Source organism: Meriones unguiculatus (genome assembly GCF_030254825.1).
Source record: "Meriones unguiculatus strain TT.TT164.6M chromosome X unlocalized genomic scaffold, Bangor_MerUng_6.1 ChrX_unordered_Scaffold_31, whole genome shotgun sequence".
NCBI classification, from domain to species: domain Eukaryota; kingdom Metazoa; phylum Chordata; class Mammalia; order Rodentia; family Muridae; genus Meriones; species Meriones unguiculatus.
Window position 1 is genome coordinate 5497303 of NW_026843707.1, and position 7072 is coordinate 5504374.

Genomic DNA, 7072 nt, shown 5'->3' on the forward strand with positions numbered 1-7072 from the left:
CAGTATCCTTCCTGTATACAAAGGATAAAAGGGCTGAGAACGAAATTAGGGAAACAGCACCCTTCACAATAGCCACAAAGGATATTAAGTACCTTGTTGTGAACCTAACCAAGCAAGTCAAAGACTTGTATGAAAAATAATTCCAGTCTCTGAAGAATGAGTTAAAAGAAGATATCAGAAGATGGAACGATCTCCCATGCTCATGGTTTGGCAGGATTAATATAGTAAAAATGGCCATGTCACCAAAAGCAATCTACAGATTCAATGCAATTCCCATCAAATTACTAACAAAATTCTTTACAGACCTTGAAAGAAAAATTTTCACCTTCATATGGAACAACAAGAAACCCAGAATTGCTAAAACAATTCTCTATAATAAAAGATCTTCAGTAGGTATCTCCATCCCTGATCTCAAGCTGTACTGTAGAGCAAGAATACTAAAAACTGCATGGTACTGGCATAGAAACAGACTGGTGGATCAATGGAACGGAATAGTAGACCCTGACATATATCCACACACTTATGAACACCTGATTTTTTAGAAAGATGCCAAATCCATTCAATGGAAAAAAGACAGCATCTTCAACAAATGGTGCTGGTCTAACTGGAAGTCAACATGTAGAAAAATGCAAATAAATCCATACTTATCACCCTGCACAAAACTAAAGTCGAAGTGTATCAAAGATCTCAACATAAATCCAGACACACTAAACTGCTTAGAAAAAAAAGTGGGGAATACCCTTGAACTCATTGGCACAGGAGACAACTTCCTGAACATAAAATCAACAGCACAGGCTCTAAGAGCAACAATCAATAAATGGGACCTCATGAAACTGAAAAGCTTCTGTAAAGCAAAGGACACTGTCCTCAGAACAAAATCATAGCCTACAGATTGGGAAAAGATCTTCATCATCCCTATATCTGACAGAGGGCTAATATCCACTATATATAAACAACTGAAGAAATTAAACAGCAAATAATCAAGTAATCAAATTAAAAAATGGGATACAGAGCTAAATAGAGAATTCTCTACAGAGGAATATCGAACGGCAGAGAAACACTTAAAGAAATGCTCAACCTCATTAGCCATCAGGGAAATGCAAATCAAAACGACCTTAATATTTCACCTTCCACCCATCAGAATGGCTAAGATCAAAAACCCAAGAGACGGCACATGCTGGAGAGGTTGTGGAGAAAGGGGAACCTTCCTCCACTGCTGGTGGGAATGTAAACTTGTACAACCACTCTGGAAAGCAATCTAGTGCTTTCTCAGACAACTAGGAATAGTGCTTCCTCAAGATCCAGCTATACCACTCCTAGGCATATATCTGAAAGATTCTCAAGTACACATTAAGGACATTTGCTCAGCTATGTTTGTAGCAGCCTTATTTGTAATAGCCAGAAGCTGGAAATAGCTCAGATGCCCCTCAGTGGACGAATGGATGCACAATTGTGTTATATCTACACAATGGAATATTACTCAGCAATTACGCTCAGGATGCAAGGCTAAGCACTGCACTCAGGGTCAGCCGCTTTCGACCCAGAGAAGAGCATGTCTGATTGCATGCGGGTTGATACCCCAGGTCCCACCTCTGAGAAAAAGGTATCAGACGGGTCTTATGCTCTTTGGGTGGATGACACCTAAATGAACATCAGTACAAAGTCCCAATTTATTTCTAATATCAGAGATCAGACCTCTACTCTTGCCTGATGCATCTAAAACAAAAAGGGGGAACTGCAGAGAGCTGTGTAATGCCGGGCCTTAAAGATGGAGCTGGTTTCCGCCTTCACCTTCCACCTTCCCGATGGTGGACTTCCACCTTCCCCAGTGGACTTGGGGAGGATCATGCATGCAGTTTTTCGTGCTCTCTGTCACGAAAAACTCCACATTTGGCTAAGGCCAAGGATCTGGCTTGCTTCCATGTATGTGGACCTATCTGCATTGCCCACATGGCACACTGGGGTTGGCTACCCAGAAGCTATTTAAGCTGTGGGCTGGCTTTCCCCAAGGTCAGATGATTGTTCAAGGTTCCTGAATAAACTGCATTGAAAAAAAAAAAGAAAAGAAAAGAAAGAAAAAGGAAATCATGAAATTTGGAGGTAAACGGTGGGATCTGGAAAAGATCATTCTGAGTGAGCTATCCCAGAAGCAGAGAGATGCACATGGTATATACTCACTCATATAGACCTATAATATAGGATAAACCTACTAAAATCTGTACACCTAAAGAACCTAATCAAGAGGCAGGACTCTTGCTAAAATGCTCAATTCTTGTCCAGAAAGGCAAAGAGGCTGGACATCAGAAGAAGGAGAAAAGATGGAACAAGTCAGAAGCCTGACACAGAGGACCTCTGAAAAGCTCTCCCCTGCAGACTATCAATGTAAATACTGAGACTTATGGGCAACCTTTTTGCAGAGTGCAGGGAATCTTAGGAAAGAAGTAGGAAACATTAAGGTCTGGAGAGGACAGGAACTCCATAAGGAGAGCAACAGAACCAAAAAATCTGAGCACAAGGGTCTTTTCTGAGTCTTTTCAAAGATATCACCCACTATTCCAACCAAGGGCTATGCATGGAGATAACCTAAGACCTCTGCACAGATGTAGCCCATGGTAGTTCAGTATCCAAGTGGGTTCCATTGTAATAGGAACAGAGACTGTCTCTAACATGAACTGATTGGCCTACTCTTTAATTACCCTCCCCCTGTGTGGGAAGCAGCATTACCAGGCCACAGAAGAAGATAAGGCAGCCACTCTTGATGAGACCTAATTGACTAGGATCAGAAGGAAGAAAAAGAAGTCTTCCCCTATCAGTGGACTTGGGGAGGATCATGCATGCAGAGGGTGGAGGATGGGAGAGATTGGGACGAGAGGAGGGAGGGAACCATGGGGGATACAAAGTAAGTAAAGTGTAATTAATAAAGAAAAATAAAGTAAATAAAAAAATAAAAAAATAAAAAAATAAAAATAAAAGACCACTTTAACAAGCTGATATTTGAAGGAACAGAGATTAGAAAAAAAAAAAAAAAAAAAAAAAAGAAGCAGATATGCCCAATAGGAGTTGACAGCTGGAAATAATCAAACTCAGGGCTGAACTCAATAAATTATAACTAAGTAAAACAATTTAAAGAATCAATGAAACAAAGAGCTGGTTCTTTGAGAAAATCAACAACATAGGCAAACCTTTAGCCAAATTAAGTAAAAGGCAGAAACACGACAATCTACTTAGCTGCTAAAAAAGCATTTGGTAAAATCCAACATTTGTTCATATTTAAAGTCCTGGAGAGATCAGGGATACAAAGCAATTACCTAAACATAGTAAAGGCAATATAAAGCAAGTCTATAGCCAACATCAAAATAAATGGAGAGAAAATTAAATCAATCTCATTGAAATCAGAGACAAAGCAAGGATGCCCATTATCTCCATATCTCTTCAATATAGTTCTTTTTCATAATTATTATTAGTTACATTTTATTAACTCTGTATCCCAGATGTATCTGCTCCCTCATTCCCTCCAAAACCTTCCCTCCCTCCTTCATTTCCTCCTTGCCCCTTCTGAAGTCCACTGATTGGGGAGGGCCTCCTCCCCTTTCATCTGATCCTGTTTTATCAGGTATCTTCAGAACTGGCTACAAAGTCCTTCTCTGTGGTCTAGCAGGGCTACTCCTCCCTTGAGGGGTGGGGAGGTCAAAGAGCCTGCCAGTGAGTTCCTGTCAGAAATAGTCCCTGTTCCCTTTACTATGGGAAACCAATTGGTTACTGAGCTACCATGGGCTTTATCTGCGCAGAGGTTCTAGGTTATATTCATACATGGTCCTTGGTGGAGTGTCAGTCTCAGAAAAGACCCCTGTGCCCAGATATATTTGGTCCTTGTGGAGCTCCTATCCTTTCCATGTCATACAAACTCCCCCCTTTTTCATATGTTTCCCTGCACTCTGCCGAAGGTTTGGTTATGAGTTTTAATATCTGCTGTGATATACTGCTAGGTAGAGTCTCTCAGGGGCTCTCTGTGGTAGGCTTCTGTCCTGTTACTTCCTTTCTCCTATGTCCAATGCACCTCCCGTTTGTCTTTCTAAGTGAGGATTGATCATCTTACACTGGGTCCTCTTTCTTGTTTATCTTCTTTAGGTGTATAGTTCTTAAAGTCCTTGTTAGAGCAATAAGACAATTAAAGGAAATCAAGGATATTCAGTTTGGAAAGGAAAAATTCAAAGTATCAGTATTTGCAGATGATATGATTGTATGCATGAGTGACCCCCAAAATTCTACCAATGAACTCCTACAACTGATAAAAACCTTCAGCAAAGTGGCTGGATACAAAATTAATGCAAAAAAAAAAAAATCAATAGCCCTCCTTTATACGAAAGGCAAAAGGGCTGAGAAAGAAATTAGGGAAACAATATCCTTCACAAAAGCCACAAATAACAAAAAGGACCTTGGTGTGACTCTAACCAAGAAAGTAAAAGACCTGTTTGAAAAAATATAAAGCCTCTGAATAATGAAATAGAAGAAGATATCAGAAGATGGAAAGATCTCCATGTTCATGGCTTGACAGGATTAACATAGTAAAAAGGGCCATCTTAACAAAAGCAATGTACAAATTCATTGCAAATTCTCATCAAATTACCAACACAATTCCTTACAGACCTTGAAAGAAAAATTCTCAACTTCATATGGAATAATAAGAAACCCTGAATCTCTTAACCATCCAATACAATAAAAGTTGTTCTGGAGGGATCTCCATCCCTGATCTCAAGATGTACTATAGAGCAACAGTAATAAAAATTGCATGGCACTGGCATAGAGACTGGCTTGTGGATAAATGGAATTGAATAGAAGATCCAGAAATAATTTTTGACCAAGAAGTCAAAACCATACAATGATAAAAAAGATAGCATATTCAACAAATGGTGCTGCTCTTACTGGATATATGCATGTAGAAAAATGCCCACCACAGGTTCTAAGATCAACAATTAATAAATGAGACCTCATGAAACTGAAAAACTTCTGTAAAGCAAAGGACACTGTTGTCAGAACAAAACAACAGCCTAGAGACTGGGAAAGGATCTTCACCAACCCTATGTCTGACAGAGGGCTAATATCCAGAATATATAAAGAACTTAAGAATTTAAACAAATCAAATAATCCAATTAAAAACGTGGTATAGAGCTAAACAGAATATTCTCAATAGAAGAATATCAAATGACAGAGAAACACTTAAAGAAATGCTCAGTGTCCTTAGCTATCGGGGAAATGCAAATCAAAAATACCCTGAGATTTCACCTTACACCTATCAGAATGGCTAAGATCAAAAACTCAAAAATGTGCTGGAGATGATGTAGAGAAAGGGGAACCCTCCTACATTGCGGGTGGGAATGTAAACTTTTACAACCACTTTGGTATAATCTGGACATTAAAAGATGAAGAAAAGAGACATTTTTTTTTTTTAATTTTTAAATCAGGTTACTTGATTTTTTCATGTTTAACTTCTTGAGTTCTTTATATATTCTGGATATCAGCCCTCTGTCAGATATAGGATTGGTGAAGGTCCTTTCCCAGTTTTTAGGCTATTGTTTTGTTCTGATGACAGTGTCTGTGTCTTTTGCTTTACAGAAGCTTTTCAGTTTCAAGAGGTCCCATTTATTGATTGTTGATGTTAGAGCCTGTGCTGTGGGTGTTCTGCTCAGGAAGTTGTCTCTTGTGCCAATGAATTCAAGGCTCTTGCCCACTTTTTCTTCTAAATGTTTTAGTGTGCCTGGTTTTGAAGAGTTTAAGTTAGACTGAGTATAACTCCATTTTGAAATAAAGAACCATCTTGACTGGGAGCTGAATTCAGGTTCCAGGATATATCACAGTATATGCACTTGGCAGACAACAAAGTTAACTCTCTTGGCAACAGCCTCCAGAAAATATCACAGCATAAATAATTCATAGAAATTAGAGACAATCTCCCTGGCAATAATCAATAAGAATAGATTGGGAATCGGCTAGGAAATTTTTCCCCAATGTTTCAGATATAGTTTAGAATAGCAATTGTGATCATATGCCTTAAGCAAATGTGATTATGTGCCTCAGAGAAGGTCACCTCACTGCTCTAACTTTTACCTAATCCTGTAAAGTCAAGATGTGAAAACATGTGCCTCCAGTCTTGCTGTCATGGAAACCCCCTGCTCATAGACTCCCTTTAAAAATCCTGCTCATTCAGAGCTTGAAGTCCCACTTCTCTACTATTGTGTCAATGAGACTTGGGTCACCAGTTTGATTGCTCTCTTAATAAAGCTCTCTTGCTATTGCATCGAGTCATCTCCTGGTGGTCCTTAAGGGTGCTGTGAACCTTGCATCAGTTTTATGTTGAGGTCTTTGATCCACTTGGACTTTAATTTTGTGCAGGGAAATAGATATGGGTCTATTTGCATATTTCTACATGTAGACATCCAGTTAGACAAACACCATTTTTTCGATGATGCTCCCTCTTTTTCCATTGTATGATTTTGGCTTCTTTGTCAAAAATCAATTATGCGTATGTGTGTGTGTTTCTTTCTTAGTCTTCTATTCGTTCTATTGATCTACCATTCTGTTTCTATGCCAGTACCATGCAGTTTTTATTATTATTGCTTTTTAGTACAGCTTCAGCTAAAGGGGAAGATAAAAACAAGCATTGAACACACACACACATCACACACATATGGAAACAGCTACTTGCTTACATATGTATGCATGTAATGTAATAATAATAATTATCAAAATAAATACGCCATCAAGGATAACGACATCCTAGTGCGGGGATAACACGGGAAGGGTTTGAAGAAGAGTTGGAGAGGATCTGGAGGAAGGATATGGAGGGAGAAAAATGATGGTATTCTATTTCAATTTAAAACAAAATTAAAAAATAGTGAAATTAGAAAACTGATACATGGTGGGTTTTTTACTTTCTGTATATAATTACCTTTTTTTCAAGTATTACATTATTTTTATATGAAAGTTATTAAGCAAAAAGGTGAAACTGAAAAGTTCATAAAATATAATGAATCTTCAAAAATCTCACTTTTGCTATCTGTATGAGTCCTTAATA